This window comes from Tachypleus tridentatus, chromosome 6 (assembly GCF_004210375.1).
Source record: "Tachypleus tridentatus isolate NWPU-2018 chromosome 6, ASM421037v1, whole genome shotgun sequence".
In the NCBI taxonomy this organism is placed as follows: Eukaryota; Metazoa; Arthropoda; class Merostomata; order Xiphosura; family Limulidae; genus Tachypleus; species Tachypleus tridentatus.
In genome coordinates this window covers 163992262-164013947 of record NC_134830.1, presented here as the reverse complement: position 1 = coordinate 164013947, position 21686 = coordinate 163992262, and the positions used below count along the sequence as shown (strand labels likewise).

The 21686-nt window shown below is 38.1% G+C and overlaps 1 protein-coding gene across 4 annotated transcripts in view; it reads left to right on the top strand.

Annotated features, from left to right (window-relative positions):
- Positions 1-21686, top strand: part of LOC143254335 (kazrin-like) — a 136255-nt gene that overhangs the window by 22915 nt on the left and 91654 nt on the right. Inside the window, exon 1 of one of the 4 annotated variants that reach the window (XM_076509367.1) lies at positions 11603-11733. The exons of 2 other annotated variants lie outside the window; for them this stretch is intronic. The gene's annotated coding sequence lies outside the window, so the exon portion shown is untranslated. Of the gene's footprint in view, positions 1-11602; positions 11734-21546; positions 21664-21686 lie in introns of those variants that run through there. One more of the 4 variants, XM_076509364.1, reaches the window with a different exon arrangement.

Genomic DNA, 21686 nt, shown 5'->3' with positions numbered 1-21686 from the left:
TTCGGGTGGAAGTTAACGAATCTGTATTGTAGAAAGATAGAGATAAGGTTCTTTGTAGTTTTATTGTAGTTTCTTATCACACTGATCGTCGGTTGGTTTTAACAAAACCATTCTGGATAAAAATGTTTAGGATTGTAAAATACTAAGCTATGGATCTTCCCCAAAGTCCTAATGTTAATATGTTTTATTTTTGTAAAATCTCAAACGATTGTTTTTTTTAATTTCGCGCAAAGCTACTCGAGGGCTGTTTGCGCCAGCCGTCCCTAAATTAGCAGTGTAAGACAAGAGTGAAGGCAGCTAAGTCATCACCACCCCCACCGCCAATTCTTGGGCTACTATTTTATCAACGAATAGTAGGATTAATCGTAACATTATAATGCCCTCACGGCTGAAAGGGCGAGCATGTTTGGCGCGACGGGGATGCGAACCAGCGACCCTCGGATTAGGAGTCGCACACCTTAACACGCTTGGCCATGCCGGGCCAATGAGAAGTTCCCATGCTGGGAATCGAACTCGGGGCCTCCTAGGTGAAAGCCAGGTATCCTAGCTACTAGACCACATGGTAACAAAGGAAGAAACAAATAAAAATAACAGTACAGATAACATCATAGTCGATGAACAGCTTAGGAAATGTATAGGCGTATACGGCTGGACATTGAATAACAGAGTTCATTTTCCTTTAGTGACGCAAAACAGCCAAAACAAATAATAAGAGAGTTAACAGTACCGATGAAAAGGGACATCAACTGCGAGAAGAAAATAATTGACCGAGTTGAAGAAACCCACGCAAAATTTCTTTGTGTTGCGCATTTTGGATAGGGGTTTGTATTGTGTCATGTAGCTTTGCGCGAAATTCAAAAACAAACAATTATATTTTGCTAGAACTTGAATGTGACGGAACTCCGGTTTATAAGCATGTTCTTTTGGTTGGCCAACCACGACGAATTTCTGTAAAACTTCAGGATAAATAATCCGAACTGCAGCCAAACCACCCACGTGACAGGCCAGTTACTTCCTCGTGACACCTCTGCAGGTTTGTAAGATAAACTGAAACCAAGCGTAACGCGATTTCTAAGCTGATTATTTCATTTATGAACCTTGATAGCGTTACCATGGTTACTAATACGTATAAAAAAAAACAAAACAATATCCTGAACAATACACAAACACTGATACACGGTGTTCATCTACGCAATAGCATTCTCATGACACAAAATGTCAGTACTGAAATTCATTTACAAATTACACGGTTTTGCTGTTTCCTTATCTTAACCACTTAAATCTTATGGCATTTTTTTTCAAAGATCGAAATGTAAGTCATTATTTTAGTTTTATCTCCAACTTATACACTGTTTATGAATTTTGAGAACATAAAATAATGGTTTTCTGATAACTTGAAATGTCGGTGATTCTCAAGAGTCAAAACATTAATTATTCGTTAAAATAGAAGAGATTCCCTGCTGAATTTAATGTCGTTTATTATCCAAAACAAACAGCACTTTAATAAAACCAAAACACATGTCTTCCACACAAAAAGAAATCTCCCACCACACCGTAAGTTACATCATCCACCAGACTGGTTTGTTTTGAATTTCTCGCAAAGCTACATTAGGACTATCTGCGTTAGCAGTCCTTAATTTAGCAGTGTAAGACTAGAGGAAAGGCAGCTAGTCATCACCACCCACCACCAACTCTTGGGCTACTCTTTTACCAACGAATAGTGGGATTGACCGTCACATTTTAATGCCCCCACAGCTGAAAGGGCGAGCATGTTTGGTGTGACGGGGATTCGAACCTGAGACCCTCAGATTACGAGTCGAGTGCCTTAACCACCTGGCCATTTACGTTTGTAAAAGAGTAGTCCAAGATTTGGCGGTGGGTGGTGATGACTAGCTGCCTTCCCTCTAGTCTTATACTGCAAAATTAGGGACGACTAGCACAGATAGCCCTTGTGTAGCTTGCGCGAAATTCAAAAACAAACATATAATTGGACGTTTGCCAGCTTTCTTGTGACAGGTAAAGTCACAATGTTATTGAGATCCGAATTTATTCATTCTTTTCTTGTTATCTGTTTTGCTTATGTGATGTAAACTGAACATGAAGCTACATACAATGCTATACGATAATAACTTACAACCAACATAACTAATTTGTGTAATAATATAATATAAACTGCTCCTCCCTCATATGACTTTTTAGTGCAATTACAGGCCAGATATTTTATTTATTTGAAATTGATTGATTGTGCACAGAAATAGTTTAAAATAAATTACATAGGTATTTCTTTTTTAATAACGCCTTAGGTTCTTGAAAGACCAAAATGACAGAATTAGGTTTAACTTGCCGATATTGTATCGAATTCTCCTTACTCAAGATGTTTGTGTGTGTGTGTATTCCAAATACTAAGGAAGACAATCAGTTTCACAACCTTATTAGGTTTAAATAATCAATATGAATTTACCTAAATTGTTTCTTCGAGGTAAATACTAAATTCAGATGTAAAAGATGCAGAACAGACTTAAGCCTAATTAGGCTAGAAGAAGATACTTGTCCCTATTCTTTGTCTCAGATATTTTTCAGTACAATATCGCAACAAAGGATTACAGAATAAACCTAGGCTTTATTTAATTATTATAATATGAACTTGAACAGGAATTTCTTTGTATCATTTGTTTTCATGTAAAACCTGTGCATGTGTCTGCCATAGAAGGAACGGTAGTTCAAAACGTAAGTGAAAAGCTAAATTTGTTTGTTTTTTGAATTTTGCACAAAGCTACACGAGGGCTATATGTGCTAACCGTCCCTAATTTAGCAGTGTAAGACTAGAGGGAAGGCAGCTAGTCATCACCATCCACCGCTAACTCTTGGGATTGACCGTAACTTCATAACGCCCTCACGGCTGAAAGGGCGAGCACTTTTGATGTGATAAGGATTCGAACCCGTGACCCTCAGATTGCTAGTCGAACTCCATAACCGCTTGGTCATGTTCAAGGAAAGATATGAGGTTTATTGAATTAATTGCACAAAATATAGTAAAGCGAAAGGCACGAGTTATATGTTTGTATGTAATATGTTTACAAATAGCAGCACCCTCCCCTTTATAAAAAATACTATGGTGGAACAGTACTCCTATAGCAATGAGAACAATAAAAGTATTTTTTGCAAGAAAAAAACACAATGTCGTTAATTACTGGCTCTTATGGCGAATGTCTAACCTTGATTTATTCACACACCCTCCCCGAACTATATATTCAAAATATCTTATTAATAATTGATACCTCGGTCTTCAATATCGACTTGTGTGTTTATTAAATTATATTTCGTTATTTAAACCACCGGATATATGTTAACGGCAGTATCACGGAAGCTGATTAGTTTCCAGAAGTTGCTCAATATTTATGTAAAACACTAGCGCTCGTTCAATCATTTTGTTCCGCGTGAATGGTCATCGTTGCTTGTGGGCATTATTTCAGATTTTAATTCGAAGGGTTTTGTTTATTTGACCTAGTATAATTCCACAAGGCTAGTCCCAACATTGGAGAGAAGCGTCTTTCATGGGCTGCTAAACGAACGAGATTATAATGGAATATTTTGCATTTTCGAACGTTGTGCTGCTTGAGTGGGTTAGGCTTAAGTTAATACCGAAGAATTAATTCAGAAAATGATGGTATTATTCTGTTGTGCAAAGTACATTTTGCTGATAGGAGCATAAAAGTATTTGTCTTGTCAAGTGAGCACCATCTTCAGGTTGAAACATAATGTAAGATGCCTTCCTAATAGTTGGACTATCATCCATCATGTTACCAAACTGTGATGTGAGATTCCTCCTTGATGGTAGAACCCTTATGTCATAATGTTACCAAACTAAATATATACAGTACTTTCTCGATGGTCGAACCCTGATGCCATCATGCTATTAAATTGTAACGTGCAGTAACATCCTGATGGTTGGACTATGACCCATCATGTATCCTTACGGTTCCGATTTTCAACTGTGGTGGGTCATATTACGTAATTGAATTTGAAGCAGAATATGGCAATGTAAAGCGTTTGTGTAAGTTTCAAATCTTTTATAAAATAACCATCCTAAAATTCTTTAAACAAAATATCAAAATATCTACTAGAATGTCCCAAAATATATCAGAATATAAACCCTCCAATTATTCCCCGTTCAGACACTTATCTTAGAAACTTGAGCTACTAAAGTAGGTCATGAGTTAGAAAGTATTAGGGAACTCTATCCGTTTGAACTAAATTTGATTATTTGTAATTCAGCTTTTGTGTTAGTTAAGCCCCAACTTCCAGTAAGTATTGTGTTAGTACACACACAGACAAACAAGAAAAAAGAAAACAAAGGACTGTGTCGTACACTCTTGCTACCAAAATTCTGTGAGTACCTGTTTTTAATGTTTATTCGCGCGTGAAATATGGTTTGTTTTGTGATTTGACGCAAAGCTATACGAGGGTTATCTGCACTAGCCGCCCGTAAATTAGTATTAAAAGACTAAAGGGTTTGGTTTGGTTTGAATTTCGCGCAAAGCTACACGAGGGTTATCTGCGCTAGCCGTCTCTAATTTTGCAGTGTAAAACTAGAGGGAAGGCAGCTAGTCATCACCACCCACCTCCAACGCTTGGGCTATTCTTTTACCAATGAATATTGGGATTGATCGTCGCTATATAACGCTATATAAAAACAGACAAATTTGCACATTTTCATTTACATAAGGTCTGAATAAAACAACATATGAATCAAGATTTACATGTATTTATACTAAAGTTACACAAAAATGTTTAGAAGCGAGTAGTTTATCGAGATTTGCGACTGTAATGTAAATCACTTTCACATATCAACCCCCATATATAGTCTCCCATCATGTTTTCTTTATATGCTCCCAGGTCACAAAAGCAGTATTTGAAGATAAAAATTAGGTTTTTTCATTTACTTTCGGCATAAGTAATTGGGAAATAACACTTTCTGCCCAGGAACGAGAAAAAGTAAAAATTTTGTTTCATAGTGTTACCATCAGACTTTGGTCTTAGTGTTGTCATTGTTGGTTCAGAGCTTTGAAATTTTGGAGACTGTAATAGTACCCAGTACATCTCTGTTGAGTGTGTCGACGTCCTCGTGAACTATATACTCAAACATCAGTAGATATATACACTTACTTTGAACACCTATTTAAATATTATTGCCAGTTTTTTCTAATAAATTCGTGCAGACAATTATAATTTAATTATCCATGATCTAAATGTAAATTTTGTTTTCAACGTATCTCTACATCTTAATATTCATTTTCAAGGAAATTAGTTCAGTCATGTCTCAAAACTTCCCTTTAAATTCTCGATCTCAATTTTTGGGGATCCTCACCACACCATTGCCAGGTGGTTAGGGCGCTTGACTCGCAATATGAAGGTCGCGAGTTCGAAATCCTGTCACACCAAACATGTTCGCCCTTTAAGCCGTGAGGGCGCTATAATTCAATGGTCAATCCCACTATAAGTTCCTTATTAGTAAAAGAGTGGCCCAAACGTTGGCGGTGGGTGGTGATGACTAGCTGCCTTCCCTCTGGTCTTACACTGCTGCATTAGAGAGGGCTAGTATAGATAGCGCTCGTGTAGCTTTTCGCAAAATCCAAACCAAATTAATCCTCACGACTTTTTCAAAGTGACTCCAACACTCACCAGTATCTGTCTGTCTTGACGATACCATCTGGCTTAGGATGCCTGCGTAAGTTCATACCTGTTTCATATAAAAGATATGTTCACGATAATTTTGCTCTTTCGCTCTAAAGAGCACGTTAATAGTCTTTTCAATTATCTTGATTAGATACATTTTACTTACACTTTACAGCTGAGGTATAAAAATAAATTAACTATCTTTTCTTGACCAATGAATTATGGGGAACATCAACCAGTTTACTGGAAAAAAATTACAGATCTATTCTAAGCTGTTAGTTGTCTACTCCTGCACGATTACAAACAATCGTTTATTCAACTTGTCAGGTGGTCCTCCGCTGGGAACGCTGTAAGTATTAGGATTTATAATGCTAAAATAAGAGGTTCGATTCCCTTCGGTGCACACAGCAGATAGCTCAATATGGCTTTGCTATAAGGAAACACACACACTTGTCAGATGACGTTTTTATGTGGATAGCAAACAACGTTTGATGATGATAAGTGATTCATCTCAACATTTCGAGTAGTTCATTAATTGGTTTGTAATTTAGCACAAATCTACACAATGAGCTGTCTGTGCTCTGCTTACCACGTGTGTCAAAACCAGGTTTCTACTAGCGTTTAAAGTTTGCAGACATGCCGCTGTGCTACTGAGGGGGCGCTTTTCGAGTCATCACAGTTTCCCATCTTCCTTTTCATGAATATTCAAATTACTAGCTTTTACACACTTTTACTCTGTTTGTTTGTTTGTTTTGAATTTCGCACAAAGCTACTCGAGGGCTATCTGCGCTAGCCGTCCCTAAGTTAGCAGTGTAAGACTAGAAGGAAAGCAACTAGTCATCGTCACCCACCGTCAACTTTTGGGCTACTCTTTTACCAACGAATAGTGGGATTGACTGTTACATTATAACGCCCCAACAGCTGAAAGAGCAAGCATGTTTGCGAAACAACAACAACTGACGGTGTTTGTTAATTAAGAAAGCACAAATTATATAACGGCCAGTATTAGATAATGTTCCATTTATTTTCGTTACTAAATTTTTAAGGGCATTAGATGCCAATTGCATATCATGTTTTGTACTCGTTTAAGTGATTAAATATTCAGGTATTTAAATGTGTCCTGTTTCAGGAAGGGGGGAATTACAAAACACCTTTGTTGCAAAACCCCTAAAACTAAATAGCTCACGTACACCATTGGACAGCTTTCAGTTACCATGCATAAAATTACGGTAGTCGAGGCAGCTACCCCTGGTCCCGTCAGTGGCTTAGCGGTAGATGGGAAGGCTCACACTGTTAAAAACCGGGTTTTAATACCCGTGGCTATCACAGTACAGATAGCTCATTGTGTAGTTTTGCGTTTATCAACAAACGAACTCTTAAGTGATAAGGTCCGGCATTGCCATGTGGTTAAGGCACTCGACTCGTAATCCGAGGGGCGCGGGTTCGATTCCCCGTCACATGAAACATGCTCGCCCTTTCAGCCGTGGGGGCGTTATAATGTGAAGGTCAATTCCACTTTTCGTTGTTAAAAGAGTAGCCTCAGAGTTGGCGGTGGGTGGTGATGACTAACTGCCTTCCCTCTAGTCTTACACTGCTAAATTAAAGACGAGAAATTCAAAACCAAACCTTAAGTGACAAATTCTAACACGCACACACATGACTGATCATATTTATAGAAGTCAAGCGGTTACTACGCTATTTGACGAATGTTTATCACTTGGCCACTAAAAACATATAAATATATAATTTAATATTGAAAATAAATACAGTTAAAGCCTAGTTGGTTTTAAATTAGTTTCTTAACTAATGGAAATAAATAGGTTTCGATGCCCAGATCTGGTTTAGGCCCGGCATGGCCAGGTGGTTAAGGCACTCGACTCGCAATCTCAGATTAGCGGGTTCGAATCTATGTCAAGCCTCCTACATGCTCGTTCTTTCAACCATGAAGGTGAAAGAGTGCTCCAAGAGTTGACGGTGGGTGGTGATGACCAGCTGTCTTTCCTCTAGTCTATAACTTCTAAAAGCGAGTAGCTTTTCGCGAAATTCAAACTGAACTGTGTTGGGCACGGATAACCCATTGTGTATCTTTGTGCGTAACTACAAACAAGCAAAATAATCAATATATAATCAGTACAAATTTTGTTTGTTTGTTTGTTTGTTTTGAATTTCGCGCAAAGCTACACGAGGAATATCTGCGCTAGTCGTCTTTAATTTAACAGTGTCATCACTACTCACCGCCAACTCTTGGGCTACTCTTTTACCAACGAATAGTGAGATTGAACGTAACATTATAACGCCCCCACGGCTAAAAGGGCGAGCACGTTTGATGTCACAGGACGAATTATGTAAATTTTAATAACATTTGAAAATTGAAACTCTCGGCAACTGTGAAGAAATGAACAGAAGGATAAACCACTGGATAAAACGTTTGTACATTTAACGTAGAAACAGAAAGATAAACCACAAATACATTAGTCCCAATTTAGGGCGTATGTCGGTTGTTTTTGGATGAATTAAAACAGCTTAGATGAAATGATATCTGATCAATTAGATCAGCATGACCTTTTGTAATTATAGATGACTGAATTTGTTTAATGAGAAAGTCAAGGTCTCTAAAGTATTGAAAAATGTTGAAGTTGTTAAATGATATGTTGTGGCCTTTGATTTGTACATGTGGTAAGTGCTTCTCCCAGTGACTCGGCGGTAAGTCTTGAGGACTCACCCCACTAAAATCCGGGTTTCGATACTCATGATGGACAAAGCACAGATAGCCCATTGTGTAACTGTGCATGATAACTAAGCAACCATATGCTTGATTTTCCTGAACGACAAGGTTTTTATCTTGGTGAAGATTACGTCATCATAGACTTTATTTTCTAAATACATTTAGTTTTATCAATGTATGTAATGTAGCCTTAGAGTATTTGTACTGTTATAAGAGCCACATGCAAAGGAATGTCGATTCTTGTACCGGGATAAATGTGGGTTGAATATAGCGCGTAGGTTTAATCAATATAGAAATTTACTACTTTTTTTTTCTCTGTGAACTTTGAAACCTCGTAAATAGTAGACGGGTAACGAGATTAAAATCTGGAAAAATGTATGGTTTGTTATGAGGTTGAAAATCGTTAGAAAAGACATTGTGTGTGGGATTACTTAGATATTTGTGTTTGGTTTGGTCTGTTTTGAATTTCGCACAAAGCTACATGAGGGCTAGCTGCACTATCCGTCCCTAATTTAGCAGTGTAAGACTAGAGGGAAGACAGCTAGTCATCACTACCCATCGCCAACATTTGGGCTACTCTTTTACCAACGAATTGTGGGATTGACTGTTACATTATAATGCCCTCACGGCTGAAAGGGTGAGCATGTTTGGTGCGACGGGAATTCGAACCCGCGACCCTCAGATTTCGAATCAAGTACTCTAACCACCTTGCCGTGCTGGGCCAGAGATTTGGGAAGCCATTTTTTTTTACCACACATTTTGCGAGTTAGAGAGACATGTTTGTTGGATTGATTCACAAACAAAAATTTTTGGTTTTTCATTTTTAAAATGATAAACAGAAATTTGAACTCCTTTTGACATCCGGATTCTAAATTGCCCACTATCGTATTTAAATTTTCATTGGTTTTTAGGCTATGAGGGAGTACAATTCACAATACAGTCCAATCTCACACACAGTATGTGGTAATGGCCGCTTATGTTGCGCAATTCAAGATCTGGTTCCTCAGCTCTATCAATACCTTTTCTCCGCGGTTTTCGCAAGTTCTGTGCAGAGCTCACTTGTCACTGTACAGTGACTAAATATGGTATCTGCCTGAAGTGAACGCTTTTAACACTTATTGGTTTGTATAAAATAAACACAGTCGGGTTATACCCTCTCCCTAAAAGCTCCTTAACCTTATAACCGAACACTGTTGAGAGGCTAATGTTTTTGGCAGTACATTGTTGATTTATGACTTTAACAGATCCATCTCTTTATTAAATGTTTTTTTTTTATTTTGTTATAAACTGAATCCCGGAAATAAGGACACGCCTCTGTAGTCCACCCTGTCTCCTTATTTCAGTTTTTTTGACTCAAAGACTGAGTGTCTAAAGCGCATCAGACCTTGGTGTAGAAGGGTTTAACTGGAGCAGATATTACAAGTTCTGTTGTTGATTTATGACGTTAACAGATCCATCTCTTTATTAAAAGTTAAACCATTCTACAACAAGGTCTGATGCGCTTTAGACAGTCTTTTAGTTAAAGAAACTGAAGCAGATATTACAAGTTCTGTTCATACATGGCTGTATTACCCGTGTATGTAATTGAAATAATGTTACTGTGTTTATAGTTCGGAGACCAATGAAAGTGTTTTTACGAAATAGAGGACTAGAAAATTTATAATTTCACTTGGTTATCTTGACGTGTAGAAAATGATGTGGTCTATTTTCCTGAAGTTTATAACAATCGAGAATTTAAATATCCTAAGAATTTTGGAAAATTGTTAATAGAACAAAACATTTAAAATATATACCGTATATTTAACGGAAATCAGGTGGAAACTCGTCTCTGTGTGCTCACAGTGAAAGAGAGAAAAACTATTGTCTAAGGATGGAGTGCAGGGGGCGCACATGTCTGTTTGATTACATAGACTGCGTTAAAGCACGAAATGACTCAGCTTAATAAGATTGAGAAATTCGTGGAATTTTTTTCCGGTTAAATATACAATGTACAGGAAGACCATAAAGTTTTTTGTACATTTTACAGTGTCATAGAAAGGTGATCCGATACAAAAAGAAAATTTTTGCCACCAGGGAGCATCATTGTAGCCAAAATCGGGAATAAATAATAATGAATAAATAATCAAATAATAATAATTGCTGAAAAAAATTGAAACATACAACTTTATGACGAAGAACTCGCTTTTAAATTGTAAAGTTTGAAGACGACGAGAATGGGTAATAAACGAAACTTTATTTCAGGTAACAACTGTGCAAAGTACAGAGGTACCTGATGATGTAACAAAATCTTGCTGAAAAGAAACGATGTATATTTGTTATTGGTAATAAAGTTTGTTTTGTTACCCATTAAAGACTCCTAAATGCTGAAGGAACTGGCATGGCCAGGTGGTTAGGAAGCACTCCATTCGTAATCGGAGAGTCACGAGTTCGAATCCCCGTCACACCAAACATCCTCGCCCTTTCAGCTTTGGAGGCGTTATAATGTTTTGGTCTATCCTAGTAATCGTTCGTAAAAGAGTAACCCAGGTGTTGGCGGTGGGTAATAATCACTAGCTGCCTTCCCTCTAGTCTTACACTGCACGCCCGCGTCGCGCCAAACATGCTCGCCCTCCCAGCCGTGGAGGCGTTATAATGTGACGGTCAATCCCACTTTTTGTTAGTAAAAGAGTAGCCCAAGAGTTGGCGGTGGGTGGTGATGACTAGCTGCCTTCCTTCTAGTCTTACACTGCTAAATTAGGGACGGCTAGCACAGATAGCCCTCGAGTAGCTTTGTGCGAAATTCCAAAAAATAAACAAACTTACACTGCTAATTTAGGGATGGCTGGCGCAGATAGCCCTCGCGTAGCTTTGAACGAAATTAAACAAACAAAGAAAGCAGAAGCTGAAATCACTTGGATACTGGTTACAAGGACTGTCTACACGATTATACAAGAGAAAGCAGATCACAACCAGACAAATTACTGGTTATAGGGTCATCTCAAGGTTCATGTTTATTGGAATGTAATTGAATCACTCTCCATACTGAATTCAGGGCGAAATCTGATGCGAAGTTACTCGAATTTCTCAAGAAATGTTGCAATCGACCTTTTTAAGCATTATTTCTTGAGCACATACTTGGAAATAGAGAAAGAACAAATATTAAGATATATGCCATCTGGTGGAATTATAACTAGTCAGTAGCACACACATACTGCCTCATAAGCGGCTAATTTTAAAAGAAAAGCGGAACTGTAAAAATATAGCACCCTGAACTGCAACTGTGGAGCGTGTTCAACGGTGCGTAGCATCTCGAACCTTGGATCTTACGACCCGATACTACCACAAAAACCACGGTCAGTTTTACGGTATATATAGTTTCTTGAAAACTGTAAACTGTGAGCATTGTGCGTTTTGCATTACACGTTTTGTAGCCGCATTTTCCCGTAAGGGGTCGCGAATTATCTCTTGGTATGGGGCGCAAGCGATCAGAGAAGAGAAAATTGTGTAATTTGTTTGTTTGTTTTTATTTTTGAAATTCGCGCAAAGCTACATGAGGGCTATCTGCGCTAGCCGTTCCTAATTTAGCAGTGTAAGATTAGAGGGAAGGCAGCTTGTCATCACTACCCACCGCCAACTCTTGGGCTACTCTTTTACCAACGAATAGTGGGATTGACTGTCATATTATAATGCTCCCACTGCTGAAAGAGCGAGCATGTTTGGTGTGACGGGGATTCGAACCCGCGACCCTCAATTACGAGTCGCACGCCTTAACCCACCTGGCCATGCCGGGCCTAAAACATTTTTATGGCACCAAACTACACGCTCAGTGAAATAGAATTGGCCCGCCATGGACTAGTGGCTGAGTAAGATTTCTTTTTCTAATAACGCCTCAGGTTCCTGAACGACCAAAATGACAGAATTAGGCTTAACTTGCGGATATTGTATCGAATTCTCCTTACTCAAGATGTTTGTGTGTGTATTCCAACTACTAAGGAAGACAATCAGTTGCACAACCTTATTAGGTTTAAATAAGCAATATGAATTTACCTAAATTTTTTTCTTCGCGTTAAATACTTGAAAAAATTCACATGTAAAAGATGCAGAACAGGCTTAAGCCTAATTAGGCTAGAAGAAGATACTTGTCCCTATTCTTTGTCTCAGGTATTTTTCAGTACAATATCACAACAAAGGATTACAGAGCAAACCTAGGTTTAATGTAATTATTTATAATATGAATTTGAACAGAAATTTCTTTGTATCATTTGTTTATCAGGGCAACATTTCGTTCAGTGAAGGAATAAAAGGGTTCATTTGCCAATTGGTTTCCTTCAGATTAGGGTAAACTTTATAAATTACATAAAATAACTGATCTACTTTTTCCTAACCTGTCTTTTTTAGCGAAATTACAGGTCATATCTATTATCTATTTAAAAGTGATCGTTTCTGCCTAGAAATAGTTCAAAATAAATAACATAGGATTTCTTTTTTTTTACTTTTGCCTCAAGTAAGCTGCATTCTTTCGTATAGAAACACTTATGTATAAATAAAGATATCTCTCAAACTTGAACCCTCTGTATGAGATTTATGGGACGAATGTTTACTTTTTGTTTGTAGCCTAATAATAAGCATATGAATGGGCTATGACCTGTTTTCTTTAAACACTTTCCTGAGTAGATTTTATGCCATGTCAGCTTGTGACGAGATGATTCGCTGTATTTTACATCAGGGCTTACGTTTGCAGTCCTGAAAGAACAGATTTCTTCTACTATATTAAGTTAGATGACTAGCAAGTTGTGAAGTGGAGAGGCACAACAAAGAAATGTCGAACACAAAACGATAAATTGTGTATCAAGTTTAGTTTACAAAACAGGTCAGATCGTTTCCTTGTTTCTCAACTGATCGTTATCCTTCCTTCTTAAGAATGTAAACTTAACTACACTTTTGTCCTCAAAGTGTATAAAAGGTAATTTGAAAATCGAAATCCCAAAATATTCTTCGTCTTTGTATATATTTTTTTTATATATGGTTAAAACACAACAACTAAAAACGCAAGCTTGACTGACATGTCATGTTTGAAAGCGTCTAGTTACACTGATGTCATTTCCTGTTGTTACAACAGGTGCAGTGTGTTAACTTTGACACGCTTGTGAAAGTGACCTGATCATGTATAATGTATTTTTTTAATATTTTATCGAAACTAAGACAACTACATATTTACGTTTTCAGCACAATATTGAAAATTTCATTATTGATTGATGAGACATCAAAAGACACCATTAGGCATGTTTTAAGATTTTCTCTGCACACTTTATTATTAGATCAAATCACTGATGGCATTCAGAAATGTTTTCCAACCGTTCCCGTGGCATTAGCAACGCCACTACAAGTTAAATCATAATACCTCTAGGCCACGGCATGGCCAAGTGGTTAAGGGACTCGATTCGTAATCCGAGGGTCGCGGGTTCGAATTCTCGTCAAACCAAACATGCTCGCCCTTTCAGCCGTGGGGGCGTTATAATGTGACGATTAATCCCACTATTCGTTGGTAAAAGAGTTGGAGGTGGATGGTGATGACTAGTTGCTTTCCCTCTAGTCTTACACTGCTAATTTAGGGACTAAGGTAGCGTAGATAGCCCTCGTGTAGCTTTGCGTGAAATTTAAAAACCAAAGCATAATGCCTCTATTTATGACAGATTTTTTCCCCTGAAATTAAAAGCAATGCTACTAAATTAACAAAGTTGTCAGTTATATCTTAATCTATTTTTAATTAAAATTTTAAACGTTTTAAAAACATTGCTTTAGAATTTCGTATACTTGTTTAAAACCCATTGAATTCTGGACTACACGCCTGATTGTTCCCTTGAGACGTAACATCTCTCAGTTTTAAATCTAGCTCGAGCGTGCGACAAAAGCTTCATGAATGTATTTAGCTCGACTTGGGTGATGTTGACCCGTAATACAGACGTGCTTGAGACTGCGGACACACGCAACTGAATGTCCTGCCTTCCCACTGTATAACGAAGTAGATGTTGTTGTTTATCCCTGTGTCTTGGGAGAAGAGACTACAATACATTCTCATGCATGACTTGCTCTCTGGTTTAAAGGTTTCATGTCTTCCACCAGATGGACATCTTGGCGAAGACTCAGCGTGTGACGTGAAGACTCAAGATGTTCCATAGGAAATTGTGCTTCGTGTAAAACATGCGTAACTTAAGTGTTACCAGGTGACGTAGGTTAAAGCAAAGTCTTTACACCAAGGTTAGTCTTTTGTTCGTAACTAGAACGCTAGAAATTTATAAACTTCCGAAACCAAGCTTGAGGCTACACTGAATCTTAAAACTGGGTAAATTCACGTGCTGAAAAAAACACTGTTAAACACTTCTTATAACCTTCAAGTTGAGCTCAAAACAAAATTATGAAGTCAAAAGCTTTGAAAGTACACATATGTTATATGTATAATTAATACGGGAGGGATAATGAAACATGTAATGTAAAGTGTTTTATCACCATGACTTTGCTTAGGAAGGACAAAAACGTGTGAAAATTGATACACGTGTTTTTTTGTGAACATTCTCATAGCTTGATATGTTTGTTCTGAATTTCGTGCAAAGCCAGACGAGGGCTATCTGATCTGGCCGTCCATAATTTTGCAGTGTAAGACTAGAGGGCCATCACCTACTGCCAACTCTTGGGCTATTGTTTTACCAATGAATAGTGGGATTGACCATGCCATTATAACGTTCTCACGGCTGAAAGGGCGAGCATGTTTGGTGTGACCGGGATTCGAACCCGCGACCCTCGGATTACGAGTCGAACGGCTTAACACACTTGGTTATGACGGGCCCTATAGAACACGAATGTTAGCTATATTTAGTTAAATAAACTGTAACCTCTTAAAGAAGATTGTGACTTTAAAAACAACAACATGTGTAGTAAACTGAAACAAACATAAGTAATAAAATGAATACATGATAGTAAATGCGTTACATATCATGGTTACGTGTAACGTAAAGGCCAACATTATCTATTGTATATGAGTCTGTATTATCATTACATATAAGTTTCTGAGGATATCATAGTTTTATATATACACTCAGTGGCCACTGTATTAGGTACACCTGCTCTTTAACGCAAATAGCCAAACAGCGAATCATGTGGCTGCAGCTCAATATATAAAACATTTAGACATGGTCGAGAGGTTTAGTTGTTGTTCGACGAAATACTAGAATGGGGAAGATGCGTGATATAAGTGACTTTGACCATGGAATGATTGTTGGTGCCAAACATGGTTGTTCCAGCATTTCAGAAGCTGCTGACCTCCTGGGAATGGTGCAAAAGACAAAAAAACATCTAGTAAGTGTGTTTGTGTGTTTTCTTTTATCAAAGCCACATAGGGCTATCTGCTGAGCCCACCGACGGGAATCGAACCCCCGATTTTAGTGTTGTAAATCCATAGACTTATTGCTGTACCAGCGGAGGGCATCATCCAGTGAACGGCAATTCTGGGGGCAAAAACATGATAGAGATCAGAGGTGAATGACCACACTCGTTCAAGCTGATAGGAAGGACACAAGTACTGGAACGACTACTTTTTATAACAATGGTGTGCAGAAGAGCATTTCTGAATGCACAGTGTGTCGAATCTTGAAGCGGAGGGGCTACAGCAACAGAAGACTACGCCGGATTCCACTTCTGTCAGCTAAAAACAGGAAGTAGAGGTGGACACAGCATCTCCAAAATTGGACAATCAAAGATTGGGAAAACGTCATCTGGTCTGCCGAATCTTGATTTCTGCTGCCACATGCAGATGGTGGAGTCAGAATTTGACGTAAACAACATGAATCCATGGAACCATCCTGCCTTGTGTTAATGCTACAGGCCTGTGGTGGTGTAATGATGCGGGGAATATTTTCTTGGCAAATGTTAGGCCTCTTAATACTAATTGAACATCAAATGAATGCCACATAATACCCAAGCATTGTAGCTTACTATGCGTATCCCTTTATGGCCACTGTCTGCCAGTTTTTCAAGGGCTACTTCCAACAGGATAATGTGTCATGTCGCAAAGTACGCGTCGTCTCAAGATGGTTCCACGAAAATGACAGTGACGTTATTTTACTCCTATGGTCTGCACAGTCCCCAGATCTTAATCCAATAGAGCACCTTTGGGATAAGGTGGAACGGGAGGTTCACAGTATCAATATGTAGCCAACAAATCTGCAGGAACTGCATGGTGCTATCAAGTCAGCATGGACCAAAATCCATAAGGAATGTTTCCAGCATCTTGTTGAATTCATGTTGCGAAGAACTCAGGCTATTCTAGAGGCAAAATGGAGTCCTACTCGGTAGTATGTAAGCGTATCTAATAAAGTGGCTACGAAGTGCATATAAATGTATTATAATCATGTTTATATGTGAAGTAAAGACCCACGTTTTTAACATACGTGGCGACTGATGGAATAGAGGAGAGAATCTGGGTATCTGGATGGTGTTAGGGACATTGCAACATATCACTTTGACCTTGGACTCCTGCAGACAGGTGATATTGTTGTCACCCCCAAGGTCCATTGGATGCTAGTATTGGATATTCTCAATTGGTTTTTCAGACTTTATATTATATCTAGTGCTGTTGTGGTAAAGTGCCCATCACTTTCTGACGTGGATCCACCATCATAGTTTGACTTTATTTTGTGTCTCCTTGTAGGACTCCATGGCGTTAAATTATGACGCCCCTACGGCTGAAAGGGCGAGCATGTTTGGTGTGATGGGGATTCGAACCCGCGACCCTCGGATCACGAGTCGAGTGCCTTATCCACCTGGCCATGCTGGACCATTGTGAAATATTGAAAACAGAAGTAAAACAGCCTATAATTCTAGTGTGGACAGTTTTATTTTTGTTTTTTTTAAATTTCGCGCAAAGCTATACGGGGCTATTTTCACTAGTCGTCCATAATTTAGTAGAGTGTAAGACGAGAGGGAATGCAGCTAGTCATCACTACCCACTGCCAACTCTCGAGCTACTCTGTTACCAACAAACAGTGAGACTGACCGTCACATTACAACTCCCCCAACGGCTCAAAAGGTGAGCATGTTTAGTGTGACAGGGAATCGAAGTTGTGACTTCCGAATTACGAGTAGAGAGCCCTAACTACTTGGAGAACCAACCTCTTTGTCATTAACCCCAGTGTAACTTGTAATATAACTGTTAACTAACGTGTGCTATTTTTATGCTCTACAATACAATTTTTATAAATTCCATTATCACAAAAAGAGTGTAAATTATCTAAGAGGAAAAAAAATGACTAATTATAATTCGAAAATTCGTTTCATTGGAATCTTAATCAACAAGAGATTGCATATTAACTGAATCTTTTTTCTTTTGTAATTAGAGTTAAGCGGCATCAAAATTATAACTGAGCCAACGAAATCAATTTCTTAACGTAATTTTTATATACAGAGTTTTGCATTGTTATTATAAACCTCGAGATTATCAGCGTTAGGACAAGATATTGTGGTGCTGCCATCTATTGACAATATTTAATGTTTATAAAACATTTATTGTAACACCATTCTATTAACTGCATATAGTGATTTGCTTTCTTAAGAATACACCTTCATTTGGAATTTTACGAGTTTACGTAATCGCTGTTTAAAACTGAAATTAAGAAGATTATCTTTTGAACATGTATTCCATTAACTGTTTGATTATTAGTTTGTTAGCTAGTTTCAGTAAAACACTTATGATTGTTCCTAATTAGTGTTATAAACTCTATCCTGTACCATCAACTGAGTAATAATAAATGCCATGTTCTAAAATTATGCATGCATGTGTAAGATGTGTTTGAAGCATTTAATTTGTTTCTAATTACCAGACACTTGTATTGAATATTATTGTTTATATGAGTCATTAAAAGACTGTTTTTTTTATGCAATCTGAGTGTATACAGCATTTTAAACACACGCATTTAATCCTACAAAATATTGTAGTATTAAATCACGTTTGTTTCATATGTACTGGTTTTAATTACGTGCAAGCCATTAAACTAGAGGCGCTGTTCTGACTCTACAAAACCATCGTTCAAAACTTGGTTTGGTTTGGTTTCGTTTGTTTTGAATTTCGCGTAAAGCTACTGGAGGGCTATCTGCGCTAGCCGTCCCTAATTTAGCAGTGTAAGAGTAGAGGGACTAGTAATCACCACCCACCGCCAACTCTTGTGCTACTCTTTTACCAACGAATAGTGGGATTGGCCGTCACATTACAACGCCCCCACGGCTGAAAGGGCGAGCATGTTTGGTGTGACGGGGATTCGAACTCGCGACCCTCAGATAAGAAGTCGAGTGCCTTAACCACCTGGCCATGCCGGCCCGTTCAAAACTTAAATTCAATGTAAACGGTTTCTGACAATTAATTATTTTGTAATAGACCTCCAGTGGTATAGAAGTATGTTTGTGAATTAACAACGCGAGAAAACGGGTTTCGATACACGTGGTGGGCAGAGCATAGATAGCTTAATTGTAAACAAACAGACAAATATTCTGTAATATACATATATATATATGTTTACTGTGACCTTTCTTTATTGTGGTTTATAATTCCGTAGTCACAGTAGTAGTCGCTCGTGTATCAGTCGTAAGTTTACTGGCTTACAACGATGAATTCCTAGGGTAGAGTCTTCGCGGTAGACAAAACACAATTATCCCAATGTTTATCTTTGCGCTAAAACGAACAAATGATACGGTCGTCACACCAGAGTTCATGATGAGGCCTAGCACTAAGGATATACCCTGAAACTCTTGAATAATAGAATTTTGTCATCGAACAACAAAACACTTTGTAAAACCAGTTATAGATAAAATGATAAATATCCAACTTAAAATGACCAGAGAACTAAGATTAAACTTTAATGACATCTTTGAGTTTTTGATGTGAATGACATTTGTCTAAAGCTGTGGATTGTGTCATTAATAAGCAGCCATGTATCCTGATGGCTCACAGCGTGATTTGTTAACCCCTGAAAGCCACTGACGGGACCAGAGGTAGCTGCCTCGACTACCCTAATTTCATGCATGGTAACTGAAAGCTGTCCAATGGTGTACGTGAGCTATTTAGTTTTAGGGGTTTTGCAACAAAGGTGTTTTGTAATTCCCCCCTTCCTGAAACAGGACACATTTAAATACCCGAATATTTAATCACTTAAACGAGTACAAAACATGATATGCAATTGGCATCTAATGCCCTTAAAAATTTAGTAACGAAAAGAAATGGAACATTATCAAACACTGGCCGTTATATAATTTGTGCTTTCTTAATTAACAAACACCGTCAGTTGTTGTTGTTTTGCAAACATGCTCGCCCTTTCAGCCGTTGGGGCGTTATAATGTAACAGTCAATCCCACTATTCGTTGGTAAAAGAGTAGCCCAAACGTTGGCGGTGGGTGGTGATGACTAGCTGCCTTCCCTCTAATCTTACAATGCTAAATTAGGGACGGCTAGCGCAGATACCCCTTCATTTTTTTTAGAATTGGGAGGTAGAATATGGCATGTCCTCCCCCTAGTGTATCCCGAACAAAATAAAAAGTTACCTAAAAAGAGATATTTAAAATAATATCTGTGTGGCGTTCATCTCTCAGCGTTGTAGTGGTAGCAGAATTTCAAGACAAAATAAAAGAAGGCATATTAGATATTTGTGGTGAGTACCTTTAATTGTGTTCACAGGAGCTTTACCACAGAGTGAAATAATATACTACTTGACCGATCTTATCATGTGTTACCATCTTCTTGTCTTTTGTATTTCGTATTTGTTCACACAGATAGCTAGCTAACATTCTTAGGGAAAGGGCCTCAATTTTCCATTCTTGACAGTACTTTTGAGGTGTGGTTGAAGTACCTTCCGAGTGGGAAAAACCAGTATAGCCAGTGGAAACTGAACAGAAAACGGGTAAAATGGGCGTTAGGAGTGACCTAAAGGGCGGGATGTAGTGGGAGTAATCAGAATATAAAGTGGTGGTAGAGGTAATCGGGATATGAGGAGGGAAAAGAGGTCTCTAAGGGACTAATATTTAGACAGAAACAAATTTGAAAAAGTTGTATTTAAGAGAGCGTGGTGGTCGTTTGTTAGAGAAGTCGACAGTGATGCGTAAAGTTTCTACTTTAAGAACCAATTAGCTTTTTCTAAGTTAAATGCTTTAAAAGTGTCTAATGTGCGGTATATGATTGTTGTATTTGAATTATTATCCGAATATAAGTTGTTGTTTGTTTTTACATAATACTTCGTTTGCTTGTTTGTAAGTAAACACAAAGCTGCACGAGGAGCTATCTGTGCTCTGTCCACCACTGGTATCGAAACCCAGTTGGTAGCGTTGTACGTCGCTGGGGGCAATCTTACCTTTAACAGTTACACGGGAGAACTGCTACAGATAAATATAACCTACTCTGTGGATCAAGCCAAGTACTTAGCGTGCGTTTAGTGAATCTGAGATTCCTGGCTCGCGTCCCGTTACTACGAAATATAAAAACATTACGCTCTGTAATTTGGTACCGCGAGAGCATGAACTTTTGTCTGCTAAGAAAAGTACAGGAGTTAGCGGTAGGTAATTTTAACTAGTTAGCGTCCTTCCCTCTTGTATATTACTTCGAAATTAAGAACGAACTCGGAAAACTCTCTCGTAGCTGCAACAAACAAAAATGACCATTTTGTTCTTTAGTTAGTTCGTGGACCTAACTGTATGTTATTGATTTTTGTCCTTTTAGGGGACAACTGAACACGGAATATAACTGAACTTTTATTCTATTTTTTTAACACACACTCCTTCGGGTCGGGGGTGGATTTGAGTAAAACTGTAGGTAGAAGACACATGTCAGGCTAACATTTTCCCATGTGAGGAAGCACGTGATTATGTCAGGGTAAACACACTTGCACCTTTAACAGCACATTTTAACAGTTCATGTTGACTGGCTAAAACAACTTTGGTGAAAATCTTCACTGGTAGTTTGTGACGAAGGCATTTCTTAGATTCAGATTTCGAGTTTTTGTCCTTGTAATATTTGGAATCTATTAAAAAAAACACATTTCGTCAAGCAGTAGCTAAGATTAAGTTTCCACAAGTCTGAAGTTCAACGAATATATATTTACATTGCATGCTTTTCATTCCACGTGGCTCACTCTACACGCACTGTAGCTTTAAAACTCGGAGCATTTATTTTCGTAAGGTCTGTGACACTTACAAACAGTACATGTGGTGAGTTTATGTTACTTGATGTAACACAACTTCTGCGATAAAAGGTATGTGCTACATATTATTTTTA